The sequence below is a fragment of the Schistocerca serialis genome, chromosome 12 (genome assembly GCF_023864345.2).
Source record: "Schistocerca serialis cubense isolate TAMUIC-IGC-003099 chromosome 12, iqSchSeri2.2, whole genome shotgun sequence".
Taxonomy (NCBI): Eukaryota; Metazoa; Arthropoda; class Insecta; order Orthoptera; family Acrididae; genus Schistocerca; species Schistocerca serialis.
This window is the reverse complement of record NC_064649.1, coordinates 188834597-188853564: the sequence shown is the minus strand read 5'-3', so window position 1 is coordinate 188853564 and position 18968 is coordinate 188834597. Positions and strand designations below refer to the sequence as shown.

At 41.7% G+C, this 18968-nt stretch overlaps 1 protein-coding gene across 1 annotated transcript in view; it reads right to left on the bottom strand.

Annotated features, from left to right (window-relative positions):
• Positions 1-18968, bottom strand: part of LOC126428204 (F-box/LRR-repeat protein fbxl-1-like) — a 190378-nt gene that overhangs the window by 78649 nt on the left and 92761 nt on the right. The window lies entirely within an intron of this gene.

Sequence of the window (18968 nt, the reverse complement as noted above, 5' to 3'; positions counted from 1 at the left end):
TAAATTGTAAATTCACGGAAGTGTAACAAATGAGCGCATCCCCATTATCGTTGTGGGGTTGACCCTCATCAATACCGATTTGTGAGTGATATAAAACCGAAAGTGACAAGTGCCGAATTTTGTGTTTCGCATGAACCGCGTCTGCCAGTAACGACCGTCGATTGCAGTGAGGATTGTTGTGAATGTTAACCATCATCATTGTGTGTGACAAAGTACTTAAAAATGAGCAACCAATAACAGATATAACCGTAATTAAGCGTGTAAGGCGAAGGTAGCCACTGCCTCAGAATTTGCACGCAGGTTGCAGGCTGAGCTGTCTATTTGTAGCATCGTACCCAGGGTCGATCGTGGTCCTCCGGTTTGGAGCAGAGTGGAAGATCTAAACCAGAGGCTCAGACGGCTCTGTAGTCATACCAACAGTGTTTGTCGGTATTTTGCTTGATATTTTAGAGTACTCCAGGACTTTTGCTAAACGGAATGCGGGGAGCACGTCTCTTAGCAGCGAAAGGGTTAGTGCGGCCGTGGTGGCTTTACTTCATAAACTGCGCGCTCCCGCCTAAACGTAAGTTGGCGCTGCTTCTCTTGGCGTGTACGTCGTTTGCAACTGGCAACGCAGCAATCTCCCGCATCTGGGCAGGCATGCGCAAGCCGCCAAGATAAAAGAATTGAACTATAAATGCAGGATGCGGCTACTAGAGTAGTGGAGTACGTGTGGTGTGCACACAGAGCTGTTTCAGGTTAGAGAACTCCTCCCTTGGGAGCAAAGATGATTTGCATGTCAAATCAACCACAGCAACCACGGAGATTCTTGGTCCTCGCAGATCAGAGATAGAAAGATTAATATGATTTTAGTAAACTGCAGGAGCATCCCAGGAAAGGTCCAAGAATTAGTATCGCTTACTGAAGGTGGCATTGCACAGTTAGTATTGGGAACAGAAAGCTGGTTGAAACCAGACATCAGTGACAATGAAATCCTAAGTTCAGACTGGAATGTTTATCCTAGGGATAGGTTAGTCGCCAGTGGTGGCAGCATGCATATTGCAGTAAAAAATTCGATAATATCTAGTGAGGTTACCACGGACTCTGAATGTGAATTAATCTGGGTGAAATTGAGTATCAAATAACGGTCAACAATGGTTATCCAATGCTTTCATAGACTACCTGGGTCAGGATCTGTAGTTGTAGAATGCTTCGGACAGAACCTGCACAATATCATTAGTAATTTTTCTGATTGTGCCGCTGTAATAGGGGGTGACTTCAACTTGCCAGGTATAGATTGGAAGTGTTATGCCATCAAAAGTGGTGCCAGAGACAGAGAATCATGAGCCATTGTCCTGGATGTCTTGCCCTAAAATTACTTTGAGTAGATAGTTAGAGAACCAACTCAAGAGGATAACGTTTTAGACCTCCTGGCAACAAACATACCTGAACTTATAAAATCAGTTAACGCAGAGAAAGGTATCAGTAATCACAAGGCTGTGACAGAATCTATGATGACGGGTCCTACAAGGAATGTTAAGAAAGGTAGGAAGACATATTTGCTCAGCAAGGGTGACAGGATATAAATTTCAGAATATCTCAGCAGTTAGTATCAAATATTCGGTGATGAGGACAAAGATGTGGAGAACAAATGGAAAAAATTCAAAGACATCGTTCAATATGCCCTACACAAGTATGTTATGAGTAATGTTTTAAGAGATGGAAAAGATCCACCATGGTGTAATAGTCATGTTAGAAAAGCACTACATAAACAAAGAGCACTTCAACTCAGATTCAAGAGAAGTAAAAACCTAGGTGACAAACAAAAGCTGAACAAAGCGAAAATGAGTGTAAGGAGAGCAATGAGAGAAGCGTTCAATGATTTTGAAAGTAAGACATTGTCAACAAATCTGAGAAAAAACCCTAAGAGAGGCTGTGTCGCCTGGCCACCAAGAGCTGTTGCACAATGATTTGAATCACGGATCCAGTTATATGGCTCCCTCCGTGTATAGCAATTTTACGACTATGACGTGTGGGGCCTGAAGATGGCATCAATGTAATGCCGAAACTGATAGCACATAGAATTTCATAAAATAAAATAAATTTCTACAATACATACGGCTGTTGGTTAATTATCGCATCAGGAAGTTCATGCCAGCGTCCATAATGGATCAACGAAGACTACGAGATTTTGGTTGTATGTAAAATCAGTAAGTGGGTCAAAATCATTCATTCATTCTCTTGGTGACCACACTGGCACCAAAATGGAAGATAACAAAGAGAAGGCCAAAATACTGAATTCGGTCTTCTGAAGCTGCTTCACCGTGGACTTTCAATCATCGTACGAACATCGAAGTGGCAGATATTGAGATAACTGATCACGGAACTGAAAAGCAGCTACAATAGCTTAATAGTGGAAAGATTTGAGACCCAGATGAGATACCTATAAGATTCTATAAAGATTATGCAAAAGAACTTGCTCCCCTTCTAGCAGTAATTTATTGCAGATCGCTTGAGCAATGAAAAATACCTAACAACTGGAAAAAAGGCAGGTCATTCCCGTTTTTAAGAAAGGCCGTAAGACAGATCCACACAGTTACAGACGTATATCATTGATGTCAATCTGTTGTAGAATTATGGAACATGTTTTATGCTCAAGAATTATGACATTTTTGGAAAATGAACATCTCCTTTATAAAAATCAACATGGATTCCACAAATAGGAATCCTGTGAAACTCAGCCCACTCTATTCCTCCATGAGATCCACAGCACAGTGGACAATGGTGCTCAGGTTGACGCCGTGTTCCTTGATTTCAGTAAGGCATTTGACACCGTCCCTCATTGCCATTTAATGAAAAAAATATGTGGTTACGGAGTATCACATCAGACCTGCAATTGGATTCAAGACATTCTTGCAGACAGAACTCAACATGTTGCTCTTAATGGAACTAAATCGACAGGTGTAAAGGTAATATTCGGAGTACCACAGGGAAGTGTGATAGGACCGTTGCTGTTAACAATATACATAAATGATTTAGAAGAAAGCATCGGAAGCTCTTTAAGGCTATTCGCAGATGACACAGTTGTCTATACCAAAGTAGCAACATCAGAAGATAATAAGAATTTGCAGAACAACCTGTAGAGAATTGATGAATGGAACAGACTCTGGCAGTTGACCCTGAACATAAATAAATGTAACATCTTGCGCATACATAGAAAAAGAAATCCATTACTGTACAGCTACACTATTGATGACAAACACCTTGAGACAGTGTCTGCCATAAAATATCCAAGTGTAACTATCCAGAGTGACCTTAAGTGGAATGACCATATAAAACAGATACTGGGAAAAGCAGACACAAGACTCAGATTCATCGGAAGAATCTTAAGGAAATATAGCTCATTCACAAAAGAAGTGGCTTATAAGGCACTTGTTCATCTGATTCTTGAGTATTGTTCATCTATCTGGGATCCCTATCAGGTAGAACTGGTAGAGAAGATAAAGAAGATCCAACAAAGAGCAGAACATTTCATCACGGGATCTTTTAGCTGGTGAGAGAGCATTACAGAGATGTTATACAAACTCCACTGGTAGATGTTACAAGAGAGGCATTGTGCATCACGGAGAGATTTCCTATTGAAATTTCAGGACAGCACTTTTCAGGAGGAGTCCGACAACATATTACTTCGCCCCGACATACATCCCGTGTATTAACCACGAGGAGAAAATTCAAGAAATTAGAGCCAATACAGAGACTTACCGACAATCAATCTTCCCACACACTATTCAGGAGTGGAACAGGGTTGCAGGGTCAAAAAGTGGTAGTGAAAGTACCCTCCACCACACATCATTAGGTGGCTTGCAGAGTATGATGTAGATGTAGATGAAAGGGTGAAATGCTTAACTCAATTTTCAAATGTTCCTTTACAAAGGAAAACCCAGGAGAATTGCTCCAATTTAATCCTCAAACCACTGGAAAGATGAATTAAATAAGTGTTAGTGTCAATGGTGCTGAGAAACAGCTGAAATTGTTAAAACTAAACAAAGCTCCAGGGCCCAATGGAGTTCCTGTCAGATTCTCTGCTGAATTTGCAGCCAAGTTAACCCCTCTCCTCACTACAATCTATCGTAGATCCTCGAACAAAAAGCCGTGCCGAATTTTTGAAAAAATGGCACAGGTCACACTCATCTACAAGAAGCGTTGTAGAAGTGATGCACGGTTTTTTAAAAAATTGATCATGTGAAAATCCCAATTTGCACTTTTCTCACATGTCATACTGAAAGCTTTGGATCAAGGCAACCAGGTAGACGCAGTGTTTATCGATTTCCAAAAAGCAATTGTCTTAGTACTGCAATGTCAAAAGTATGATCATATGGGTATCAAATGAAATTTGTGACTGGGTTGAGGACTTTTTGGTAGGGAGAGTGCAGCCTGTTATCTCGGATGGAGAGCCATCATCAGATGTAGAAGTAACTTTGGCTGTGCACCAGGGACCATTGCTGTTCATGTTGTATATTAATGACTTGTAGGCAATATGAATAGTAAAACCAGTCTTTTTGCAGATGATTCAGCTATCTATAATGAAGTACTAATTGAGAGAAACCGCATAAATATTCAGTCAGATCTTGATAAGATTTCAACATGATGCAGAGTATGGCAACTGGCTCTAAATGTTCAGAAATGTAAAATTTTGCACTTCACAAAATGAAAAAAATGTAGTAACCTATGACCAAAATACCAATGAGTCACTGCTGGAATCAGCCATCTCTACAACCAGGTGCTTGTATATGCTTTGTAGGTACATGAAATGGAATAATCACATAGGTTCAGTCATGGATAAAGCACGTAGTAGACTTCAGTTTATTGGTAGAATACTAGGGAAGTGCTATCAGTTTACAACAGAGATTGTTTACAAATCACTCGTGTGACCTATCCTAAAATATTGCTCCAGTGGGTAGGAGCCGTACCAGATAGGACTGACAGGGGATATTAATGTATACAGAGAAGGGGAACACTAATGGTCACAGGTTTTTTAATCTGTGGGAGACTGTAACAAAGATACTGAAGGAACTGAACCAGAAGACTCTTGGAGATAAATGTAAACTATCCCAACAAACTCTGTTAATGATCCCTCAAGAGCTGCCTTTAGATAATTACTCTAGGAATGTACTACAACTCCCTACGTATTGCTCACAGAGGTGGCGCGATGGTACGATTAGAATAATTACTGCACACACAGAGGCATTTAAACAATCATTCTTCCCATGCTCCATACACGAATGTCACAGGAAGAAACCCCAGTAACTGGTAAAACGGGACATACTCTCCGCCGTGTAGCTCACCGTGGTTTGCAGAGTATAGATGCAGATGTAGATGTAGATGAGTCTGTCAATTCAGTATCCGCAGTATATCTGTGACACTCTCTCACGGGTCAGACAAGCCTGTGATCATTTGGGCTGCCTTTCTTTCTATCCTCTGAATATTCCCTATCAGTCTTGTCTGGTATGGGTCTCACACACCTGAGCATTATTCTAGAATGGATTGCAGAAGTGTTTTGCAAGCAATCTCTTTTGTGCACTCATTCTATTTTCTTAGTGTTCTACCAATGAACCAAAGTCTGCCACCTGTTTACCTATGGCAGAGGCTACAAAACAGTTCAGTTCAATTTCCCTACAAATTCTTACATCCAGAGATTTGTACGAGTTGCCTAGTTTGATGCAGCTGTCTGCCTCTTCATCTCTGAATAACCACTCAGCCTACACTTGTTTGAATGTCTTTCCTTCTTTCCTGTAATTAAGTTCTGGTCTGCCTCTAAAATATGTAGTCTTACTAACATTCCCTGCCCAAATGACATCAGGCAAACATTCATAATTTTATACTTCACAGCATTTACGTTAGCTTCATCTCAATACATTTGGCAGTGGCCTTGCCATAGTGGTAACATCTGTTCCCACCAGATTACCGAAGTTAAGCACTGTCGGGCCGGGCTAGCACTCGGACAGGTCACCATCCGATCTGCCGACCGCTGTCGGCAAACGGGGTGCACTCGGCCCTCGCGAGGCAAACTGAGGAGCTACTCGATCGAGAAGTGGCAGCTCCGGTCTCTTAAACGTACGTACGGCCGGGAGAGCAGTGTGCTGACCACGTCGCCCTCTGTATCCGGTGACACCTGTGGGCTGAGGACGGCACGGCAGCCGGTTGGTACCGTTGTGCCTGTTCGGGCGTAGTTTAGTTTAGTTTCTTTTCGATACATTTACTCAAATGTTTTCTCATTCTCCATTTCGTGTGGAGTTTACAATACTTATAAAGGCACATTTGCATGCCGTGCGTGAGTTTCCTCGGAAACGCGAAATCTTAATTAAATAATTAATCTGTGAGAAATAAATAAAGCCTATGGCACAGAACTGCAGCGCTGTGTCGCTGATAAAACAAAAAAGGAATTACGTTACTCGTATGTTTGATTAAGATAGGAGAGCTCTGGTTCAAGTGGTGCGAGAAGCACGTATTTTAGTTTATTGTCTGGCACACCGCCATATTTCATGTTATAGAAAATTACTGCGAGTTGCAACCATACTAGGCACTCGATTCTGAAAAGAATTTATATTTATAAAAGTAAGTAGGATTATGAACTGTAGGCTTATTCATTGAATATATCTGATTTAACTAACTGTGTAATTTTTCTGTTTAGTAGACAATCACCTCTGTACGACGTTTTGGCATGGCTGGCAAATTATTGTAATATTGAGATTTAGTTTATGAGTCCGCACCTACCGCAGCAGTCTTTGGAAACGATTTAATTACGAAGTCCGATTATTTCAGTTTTATTTCACGGTCAACTACGAGTAACATTGCCTTTACGAAAAAGCCATTGTCAAGCGTCTGATACCGAATAATCAAAACCTGACGACTCATAGGAGAGCCAATCAGACAGATAAAAATAATTAATATTTTATTTTATTTTATTTTATTTATTTTATATTGGCGACTGCGTGTCGGACTTGTTATTTTGTCATTTGTTACAATGTTCTCTTTGTTTCATGTGAAAAATTAACTATCTGGACCTGGACGTGAATGTATGAGAAATAACAAAGATCTGAAGATATTTTCCAATTCTAAAATTTTGCGGAAAGACGCAATGAAGCTTCCAGCAAAATAAGGTAAGACGCAGCATCTTTGCATTGGCAGGCTTGACCAGACGCATAATTCAGTGTATTAGCTCTTCAGTAGATTCTGTAGTATTTCTTTCGCGCGTAGCAGTTTTCAGTGATAAATTCCATTCTCAGTATTTTTCCTTAAACAATAACGTATGCAACAATACCAATACACGAGTGTACAATATGGCCGACTTCTGTACGATATCATGTAACATGGCCAGCAGCCATTACCAATAATCTCAAATTCAGTTTATATTTTTAAATTAACAGACAGCCATTGTTGCTACGACCGATTCATGCTCAACTGCATTTTATTTTAAAACCAGTGTCAAACATTAATTTCTTGAGATATATAGCACGTGTGGCATGGTAATAACTAGAAAACAATACGCAAAAATGGAACAGCAAAGACGTACTATTCAGACGCAATCCGACTCGGACGAGAGACAAATGTTAGAAAATGACTTTACGACAGCAACCGGTAGTGACGATACATCAAATATTGACGCAAGTGTCAACGGAAATTTTGACAATAGGCCGTCCACCACAAAAATTTCAAAGTCTCAGTCAGAGCCCATGTTAATACATGACGTCACGTCTAATGACGCGGCGGGGGCAGAGACCTTGCAAACAGTAAACATTGCCTTTATATACTGACAGTGTCGTATCATCTTTCTCATCTGATGCAACACCAAGCACCACGATTTTTTAGCTGACAGTCAGCAAAGGTGAGAACACGGCAGCTGTATAGTCAATAAAAAAAAGTTGACGGCTCTGTAACTGTACCGTGTAATTTATATTAAGAAAATTTTCAGTTATTGCCTATTGCCAGTAGAATTATTCTCCACCTGTTCATCATAGGAAATGATTTGTGAATGTATAATGTAGATTCATAGTGAGTAGTGAGAGGAATTATCACAATTATCACAATTCACAATATCACATTATCTGTAGTGAGAGGAATTATTCACAATTTAAAAAAAAATTGCAACTGGGTATTTTTATTTATTTTGCACAGAGTTTGGGAAGTTATATGGAAAATAAGCATTAAAGACCCATTTAGCCCAAATGGAAGATTGCAATTAGAAACTCAGAGAATGTAATAAGCCTTTTATTACAGCAATGAGTGGTAGTTGTCTTTGACTTAAAAATAAGAACAAATTATTTTACTAAATCCAAGAAAACTGATCTACTAATAGTTTTCTACACTGAGGTGGGTAAACAAAAGAAGGAAGTATTACAACAAAACTATTATATTATTGCGATGAAATGGAGATTTATTATGGTGTACAGAGTTTCCTCATATTCCTTCAAAGTCCGCTTCATATAGCAGGCACCAGTAACTGAAAAGTATTTTGAACTTCAGTCCAAGTAAAGCATTATAATCAAATATACTTCCCTTCACCACCAAATTAATTACTCCTCAATGCCGCAGATTGTGCTGTATCGAGCTACTCCTTCCTTTAGCCATATTGTGCCAGGGAGTTATTTTCCCCCCAATTTATTTATTTATTTATTATCATCCCAATGATCACACTTGTGATATAGGATTTGTCAGGATACATTTCAACAACTATATAATATCTTAACAAAATGTTTTTCTATGCTGAATTCATATAAATCTATCTTATGTTTAATACAATATACAACTAATAAGTGTTTTTATAACATAATTTCTTATGTGCTTAACAGACCTATTCCTTGATGTTGTGATTTCATTTGTCACATTTATGATATCATATATTCTTATACAGTTGAGCAGAGCTATTCACTTATCCTGTAGTGACATTTGTCAAGCATGTGGTTCTTTATATTCTAATACAGTTGAGCCTAGAAATTCACTTACACTGTATCAACATTTGTCAAGCATGTGACTCTTTATAACAGTTTTAAATTTATCCTCATTTTCCAGCTCTTTGATATGTTTTGGTAGTGCATTAAAAAAGTTTGATGCCTTGATTACAAACATGTTTCTGACTTCGGATCCTTGTTACAGCTTGTAAGGGGAGATCTTTACATTGCCGTGTATCGTAATTATGATAGTCTGTATTGGTTTTAATTTTGTCCTGATTTCTTTTGATCATCAACAGAAATTTCAGAATGTATAATTATGGAATTGTTAAAATTTTCAATGCTTTAAAAAGGGGCCTACAATGTGTTTGAGGTGGGCTCTGGCTCATTATCCGAATAGCGCATTTTTGCAATTTGAAAGTCTCATTTAGACGACAATTTATTTTTTCCCAGAATACTATCCCATAGGACACAATGGACTGAAAATAGCCAAAATATACTAATCTGGTACAGTCATTACTACAAACTCTTGAAATTATTCTAAGTACAAAACATGCTGAATTTAGTTTTAGTGCTAAGATCACCAAATGGTGTTTCCAGTTTAACTTCTCATCACTGTGCATACCCAGGAATTTTGCACACTGTACTCAAGTTGTTTGTCCTCCATGGTGGCATTTAGGTCATCATGTTCACTTATTTTTCCATATTGCACATATTTAGTTTTTTTTTTTTCATTCACTGTTAGCTTGTTTGCACTAAACCATTTTTGTATATCTTGTAGGACATGGTCCACAGCACTGTGCAATGACTGCTTCATATCACTAACTATTAAACTAGTATCATCAGCAAATAACACGATTCTAAGTTTTCTCTCTGACACCCGGGTATCACTAATGTAAATGAGGAATAGCAAAGGGCCTAATACACTTCCTTGGGGTACTCCTACAGTGACCTCCCTTGGACCTGACCTTAGTTTAATTTTTTGGTTAATATTTGGTGCTGTAATTTCAACTACCTGCATCCTCTTTTCCAGATACGACTCAAACCACTTTTTTACCGGTCCTCTAATACCTATAGCTTCAGGTTTTTCCAAAAGTATGCTGTGGTCAACAGTGTCAAAGGTTTTTGACAGATCTAGATTTAATCCAACTACACTTTTTCCCTCTCTCAATTTACTGATTATTTCTTTTGTGTATTCCAGTACAGCTGTTTCGGTACTTCTCCCAGCTTGAAAACTGTGCTGATTACTGTTTACCAGATTGTGGATATTAAGATTAAGGTTTTACAGATACAAATGAAATATAGAGTCACACATTGAGAAACTTGGGAGAAGTGAGACAGGTCTGTAGTTTTCTATTTTAAGCTTAATTCTCTTTTTCAACAGGGGGACGACTTTAGAAATTTTCAGTTTCTGTGGAAACACTCCCTCAGCCATTGTCACGTTTGCTACGTGCACCAATGGTTTCTCTATTTGATTAGCTGTTTTCTTTGCTATTATTATTGACACCTCAACTACTCCAGCTGACATGTTGGACTTGAGACTTTTAATCATTTTTAAAACTTCCTTTTCGTATGTTGGGACTGCCGTCATACTGCTGGGTGCCTTGGGTGCTGCTCTCCTCATCTGCTCCCCAAAATTCCTGCTTAATGTCTGGGGTATATTTAAAAAGTAATTATTTATATAACTGGGCATGGCATATTTATCTAACATTTTATTCTCCTCATCTTTTAGAATAATTTCCTTATCTTTGATAGGTACCCCAGTTTCCTTTCTCACAATTTCCCATGCTATTTTAGTTTTATTTCTGGACTGTTTTATTTCCATGTCATTACTTATTAACTTTGCATTTGCAATTACTCTGCAGTATATTTTCCTATACGTTTTGACATATTCTATAAAATCAGTATCTGCACACTCCCTCAAATCTGAATTGAGTTTTTTCATTTTTTCACACGATTTATTAATGCCAAGAGTCATCCGAGAACCTGACTTTATGTGTCCATTAGACTTGATTCTGGTCAGTTTCTTTGGGAAACACATATCAAAGTTCATCAGATAATTCGATGAAAATACACTATATGCCTCATCTGTACTTGTTTGTTTCATAACATCTAACCAGTTTTTCTTTTCTAAGATACTTATGAACAGATGACAGCTGTCCACAGAGAAGTTTCTTTTGTAAATATTATTTATACCTTTATCATCGTTTGACCTTAAAGGGATTTCAATGGTGAGAGCATTGTCGTCAGACAATCCTAAATCTATGTTACCTCTATTTCACAGAGTACCTCTTTGTCAGTTACTCATCTAACCTTCAGCTTTCTTCTGTAGCACCCTATTTCAAAAGGATTTGTTTTACTGTTGTCTGAATTGCTTATCAATCACGTCCCAATTACATACAAGTGTAGACTCCACACAAGTACCTTCAGGAAAGGTCTCCTAACATAAACGTAAACACCGCTCATGGATTAGGCCTTAGACCTGTTCTGGCTGGCCAACTGCTGCCTAAAAGGCACTACGAGGAGCGGTCTACGACGGTGGAACGTGTGATCGGCATGCTGACAATTGCTCCAGCCGTTGTAGCCACCAGATGAATCCTGATGATGCTGTTGCTTCTTAATTTGACCTCACAAGGGCTGAGTGAATACCGTACCATATCTCCCTATCTCAAAAGATATCTGAAGAGGTACCAGGAATTGAACCTCCGACCTCCACACTGAAGGCAGCAACATTAATCGTTTGGTTGCAGAGGTGGACTTTCTGACACTTAAGTTTGAATTTGATGTTAACAGAGTCCTCTTTTTCAGAAATGCTTTTCTTGTTATTGATAACCTGCATTTTACATCCTCTCTAATCCAGCAATTATGTTATTTTGCTACTCAGATAACATAACTCCTCCACTACTTTTAGTGTCCAATTTCCCAATCTAATTCTCTCGCCACAGCCCGTTTTAATTCGACTATATTCTGCTACCCTGTCTTGCTTTTGTCGACGTTCGTCTAATATCCTCTTTTCGAGACATTATCCGTTCTGTTCACCTACTCTTCCGACCCCTCTCCCGACACTAACAGAAATTACAGAGTCATCAGGAAACCTCAAGCTTTTAATTTCTTCTTCCTGAACTTTAATTCCATTTTCAAATTTATTCCCAGTTTCCTTTACTGCTCGCTCAGTGAACAGACTGAACGACACCTGGTTCAGGCTACAACCCCATCTTCCTCACTTTGCAACACTGCTTCCCTTTCGTCGGATCCACACGTGGCGGGTGTCATGGAATAGCGGGTGCTTAGACAGAGAGCAGATACGATTAGAAGTACGCACAATCACAGTGGCACTGCTGTTTACGTAAATTCGTACAGCATGTCCAAGAGATTCCATTAGACAGAGCCTAATCATTATAAATGATCAAAATACAGAAATGCCACTATAACCTTCACTCGTAGACTACTAGTTGGCTCATTGCAGTGTCTTCTTATCCAGTTCAGCAGTGGTGCTACATACGTGTACGACCAGAGATGTGGCTTCAAGACGGCAGCGGATGCGTTCTGCCTGGCACGGTATCGATACTGTACGGCACTGCAACTTTCGTGCCCTTAAACTCTTACATCTGCAGTCTACTTTCTGTACGTGCCATAAATATCCTTTCACTCCCCGTATTTTATGCCAGCTAACTTCAGGGGCAGTATTGCCCTGTGTGTTTCTACATTTCTCTGGAACCCAAACTGACCTTCCTCGAGGCCAGCTTCTACTAGTTTTCCCGTACCTCTGTAAGTGTGATGGCGTGTCAATAAATAAGTTACAAAACAGGCTAGAGGCAATAAAAATCGAAGTAACTTCCTGAAATTTGTTTCACTTTGCTACATATTCACACTGTACATTCAGACACTTATCCCACCTTTTTACAAGCCTTCAATAACTGGCAGCAAAGAAGTCTTCCGAGGGTAAGTTGGGACCGTAGGGCAACTGTTCAAAGCATTCCCAATTAAATATTGGTAACAGGTCCCGTATTTGTCTTTCTGTACGAGGGCAGGTACTGTCATCTAGAGGAATCACTACATTTGTGGTGAATGGTGTGTCAAGAGTTCCCACACACTCGTGCAGTATGACACGGCATTCGGTGCCTCACCGTGAGGCCGGAATTTCACCAGTACAGCCCTCACGTGTCCCAAAACGTGGTGAGCAGAATCTTGCAGGCTGACGGAATGGCCTTCAGTGTTTTTATTGTCGAGGAGGTAGAATGCTTCCGTTCCGTGGATGGTCGTTTGGTCTCTGGTTGAAAGTGGTGAACCCAAAACTTGACCCCTGCAACAATTTGTGCCACTAAATCCTCTCCTTCCCTCCTTCCTTCCCCAGAGTATCGAATGAGGTGCTGTTGAGAAAAGCCCATTATATTCATTTTGTGCTCCTCAGTCACCATGCTAGGCAACCACTGTGCACAAACTTTATGAAACTTCAGCTGCTCACCCATTATAGTGTAAGCTGTTTGACACGAACAGCCTACAGCACATGCTACGTCACTGATCGCCACATACCACTCGTTACGAATTATCTGCTCCACACACTGCTTCTCGGTTTCAGTTGCAACCACTGCAGGACAGCAAGCACGCTCCCAATCTCTGACGCTTTGCCTTCCCTTTATAAACTCCTGATCCGAGTGAACGCAGATTTCTGTGATAAACAGTTGTCAACATACACGGGACCCATTTCACGATACACTTCCCCTGTGAACAGCCCTTCCACCCACAAGAAATTCACGACCACATACTATTCTACTCGTGTACACTTCCCTGCAGCCTCTAAATGTGTACACGTGCCACTATCTGCTGGCAAAGTATGTATGCACGATTTAAACACAGTATAAGGTAAACTGATATTTGTGACTTATTCGTTGACTTGTCCTCACGGTGTCAGTATTTTGCAACAATGGTTTAGTAAACCGTTGGTCCAGTAGAATACACAACTGTAAGTACAGCAACTGCCTTCTCTGGAATTGGAATCGTGACACCCTCCTTGAACTCAGAGAGTATTTTGCCTGTTTCATACACCTTACGAGGTCTGTTCAAATAATTCTAGAACTTTGTCCAAAAAATTTGTCTATGCTTACCTTCTATTTCTACACGCTCTCTTTCGAAATACTCTCCACCACAATTGATAACACCGCTCGCAATGTCGTTTCTACATGTGGAAGCAGTCCTGGTACGCCTCTAGACGGATTACGCAAAACGCTGTTTTAAAATCTTCTTTTACGTCGTCTATCATTGCAGATCTTCGTCCTTTCAAAAGGGATTTCAACTTCGAAAATAAAAAAAGTCCACAGAGGCCAGGTCTGGAGAGTACGGAGCATCAGGCAGCACAGTGATATCATTTTTTGTGCTACAGTCGTGCAGCAACAGGGAGAGATGTGTGGACGCGTTATCGCGAAGCGAGAGCCGTGAACTGTCTCGCCACTTTTCAGGCTGTTTCCTTCTCACATTTTATTGGGCTTCGTAACACATCCCAATCCTACCATCGGTTAACAGTTTGTCCCTGTGGAACAAATTCGTGATGAAGATGAACTAATCATTCAAAGTCAAAGAAAACTGTCCGCGTCGCTTTGACATTTGATCTGACCTGATGAGCTAGTTTTGGTGTCGGAGAATCCTTCCCGATCCATTGTGAAGATTGAACCTGAGTCTCAACATCATAACTGTAGACCCACATCTCATCACCTGTTATGATACTCTTAAGGACCATCTCATTCTCATTTGTGCGATGCGAGAGCCCTTCACAGGTTGCACGGCGAAGATCTTTCTGGTCTCAACTCACGAGCTGTGGGACGAATTTGCTGGCAACACATAGCACTCCAATATGCTGTGTCAAGATTTCATGACACGGTCCAATTGAAATGTTACATTCTTCCGAAATCTCTCGGACAGTCAGTCTGTCACTGGATCGCACAATTTTGTCGATGTTACCGACACGAGTGTCAGTGGTAGACGTCGGAGGGTGTCCCGAATGAGGGTCATCTCTAACTTCTGTCCAGCCATTTTTAAACTGTGTCAGCCATTTGTAACACAGAGTACGACTTAATCACTCATCACCGTAGGCTTCCTGCATCGTTTGGAGTGTCTCTGCAGATTTTCTTGAGTTTCGTGCACAATTTAATGCAGATGCATTGCTCCTCTAGCTCTTCCATCTCGAAATTCACAAACTGTGCAACACAACATTCTACTAAATGCAGCACTCAACAATAACTAACAGAAATACAACAATGAAACACATTAAACACAAGCATACGCGGATGCCAACCACATTTCACTCTAAATTACAAATGTTCTGGAATATTTTGAACAGACCTTGTACACACACAATGGAATAGTTCTGTCATGGCTGACTCTCCCAAGGATCTCAATAATTCTGAGGGAATGTCATTTTCTCCAGGGGCCTTATTTCAACCTTCAGTGCTCCAACAAATGCTTCTCGCACAATAAGATCCCCCGTCTCATTTTCATTTACTTCATCATCCCTTTGCTTTCAAGTTGATTTCCATTGTAAAGTCCTTCTACACACTCCTTCCACCGTTCAGCTTTCTATTCTTTGCATAGTACTGGCGAGCCACTTGAGCTCATTATATTTGTACAGCTGTTTCTCTTTTCTCCGAAAGTCATTTTAATGCTCCTCTACATGGCATCTATCTTTCCCCACAGTAATGCGTGCTCCTGTAGCCTTGCATTCATCCATTAGCCATTCCTGCTTAGCAATTTTGCACTTTCTGTACAACTGACACACACACACACACACACACACACACACACACACACACTAATAACCACAAGGGCCTCAAGCAAACCATCATCAAACCGAATATCAGAGACGCCAGTGAGATAGCTTTTCGTGACTGTTCATACATACAACGTGACACAGCCTAAGATTGATGGATGTCAGAAGCATAAATAAATGCTACAGTCTCAATCAATGATGATACGCTTTGGCCTCTTATGGTTCTCAGTGGCTCATATAATTTATGGTTGTATAATTTTATCAAGCAGTGTAATATAATTAACACAAATTTCCTTATGTCTCTCAGTAATTCACATACATTTGTAAATTGATTAAACATGTCCTATTTTTTATGTGTAATTTATGCAGTATACTCCTGATTACATGTTCACATGCAAAATTAAATAATTAAATACAAGTACATTCTAAATTATTGAAAATTAGATAAAAATTAAAGAATTTTTTAAATTAAGGAACTTAGTACTATAGAGCAGTACAGGTCATTGTCCTAGGAAGTATTATTATTGATGCTGAAATTTATTGACTGCGCGGTACTATGAAATATCAAAAATCAGGTTGTTCCGCAAAATAAAATTTCGTCGCAAACACTGACTGTCTATCCTAGCATTTACCCCATCATAAGGCACTACTATTTAACACGATTTGGCAGATTTTGTTTTTATTTTAAATTTGAGGCTACCCTTCCTGGTGCCACAGTCACCAGTTAACGTCAGGGAGGAGAGCTGTGGCTGCCACACGACTATGGATCGTGTAAACTTTGTCCTTTGTGTAACCGTATATTACAGATATTTGTACCGAGTGGAGATTGGGGACCAGCCCAGCATTTCCCTACACGAGTGCAGGAAACCACCTAAAAGCCACACTCGGGCTGACCGAAGTACCAGACCACCGGTTCCCAACCCCTCACGGGACTCGCCACTCTTCGTCGGGTCCGTGCTCGGCTACCGTGAGGCCGCTGCCTTTGCAGCACAGTTTCCCTTCGGTGCTGCACGTATATCCTCACACTGTTCTATTTCTTCTCCCTCGGGGAACGTGTCCGGAATGTTTCTGGAAAGGTGTTTTGCATTTTCAGTGGCCAATATCAGAACAGTCTCTGCACTATTTTTCATTTCTTTTTTCTTTCCTTGTTCCCCTTCTCCTATCCTTCCTCCGTTTCGGCGTTCGATGTCCTCCTTTTTTCTTCTTCCTCCCCGTGCACCGCCTATGCCTCTGACACGTAACACGTGAACGGGTAACGTGTAAAACCCAGCCCCAAGTCGACAGGTAGAGTTCGCACGTACCCCCTCGTAGAGGCCGGGCCTCAGGAGAGATGATTGCCCGAGCTGCTACCTTCTCAAATTGCCAATTGGAACGTCTGTTAGGTGTTTGTGAGGTGCAATCTGAAGTGTGAGCAATCGTCTGAGGCAAGTGTGCCCCCTTCCGACGTGTGCCCCCCAGTAGTAAGGAGCACGCCGTCGGAGATGCCGAAAATCGTGGGGGATTTTCTCGCAACGAGCCAATCGTCTTCACCTTCAACGTCTACAAAACATAAACGGAATGAGGCCAATGATTCAAAAGACCCTCCCAGCTGCACCACAGTTCCACGTGGTTTCACATATTGAAGACGGTCAGTCACTACGCTAAATCCGTATATTACCCGGAAAGGTGTCGATGCAACTGCTGGCCCTGTGAACTCCTGCTCTCATTTACACAATGTCACTTTGCTTTCGAAGGCTACTTCTGACTCTCCGGCGTGACACTGTTCGCAGCTCCGCTCCTTCGCGGCTATCCCGTCGGTGTCGAGGCCCGCCGAATGCGGAATTCTTCCTGCGGTGTTATTTACACTACACCACTCGACGGTCTGACTGAGGCAGAAATCCGAACATACCTCTCCGATCGGAGTGCCATCGCAGTCTATCGTGTGATGAAAAAGGTAGATGCCTCCTCAGTGCCCGCACGCACTCTGTTTCTCACTTTTGACAGAGTGGTTCTTCTGTCAAAGATCAAAGCAGGTGATGAAGTTATCACAGTCAGACTGTATATTCCAAACCCGACGCACTGCTACCGGTGTCACCGTTACAACCACACCTGAGAGTCCTGTCGACTCCCGGCCAGATGTGTAACCTGCGGTAGTGACACTCACGAGGGCGAGTGCCCACCTCCTTCTCCCCGCTGCAGTGACAGCGCTGACGACCGTGCCAAATCCTCCTGCGATTATTCCGCGTATCTCGACGAGTCGGCTGTCCGGGAGATATGAGTGAAGGAAAAACTGCATTACCCGGCTGCTCGTAAGTTGTCGGCTACTCGTAAACCCCACGTCCTACCGCCTGGCACCTACAGTATCGTTCTCGCTCTACGGAGGACCCGGCCGTGCAGACGTCCGACCTAATATTTAGCACCGCGATTGTGAAATTGCTCGGTGTCCCGGTAGCGTCCCCGTCTCCTCCTCCAGCTGTGCGACAAATTTTCGCCTCCCAGGGTTAAGCCACCTGCTACACAACCGGCAGGCATAAAGGACAGAAGGAACACTCCTACAAAGACTTTTGTACATCCCTCCAGCCAGCCGACATCAGAGTCTTCCTCTGCCAACCGGAAAGGCTCCGAGAAGTGGAACGGAGGCGGCCGGTCTCCCCTGCGACGCTGTCCCCACGTGATACCCTCACCTGGCCGAACTCTGTGTCGCCGGTGTGCACTCTCGGCTGTTTTTCTGCCCTGGAATACGCAGGCCGACAGACGGAGAATGCCGACACTCCTGTAGACTTCACGGAGTGGGATGTTCCCGCTTCCGTGTCCCGTAGTGACAGGTATACGTAAGCCGGCACTCGGCAGCCGCTGAGGTGACACCCCTCCGTGTTTTCCTCGTCGTGACTCTCCTCCAGTGGAACGTTTGCGTTCTTCGATCCGACGATGACAATTTATGGGTGCTCTTAGAATCACTGTGTCCACTCGTCCTCTGCCTCCGGGAAAACAATATTGCATCCTCACGACCACTTTGAGCTCTCGCATTTCTTTCCAGTCTGTTTTGACCTCCTCCCCCTCGTGGAGGAGCCTTGTAGCTCGTACGGGATGATGTTTACAGTCGATCCACCTCTCCGATTACCCATCTCCGAGCTGTTGCAGTTTGCCTTTTCTTTCCTCACTTGACCTTTTCCTTCTGTACCATTTATGTCCCTCCGTCATTTGATATCGCCGGGGCAGACTTTCTAGAGTTTATTGGGCAGCTACCTCACCCCATTCTGCTGCTCAGTGACTTTAATGTGCATCGGCCCCTTTGAGGTTCT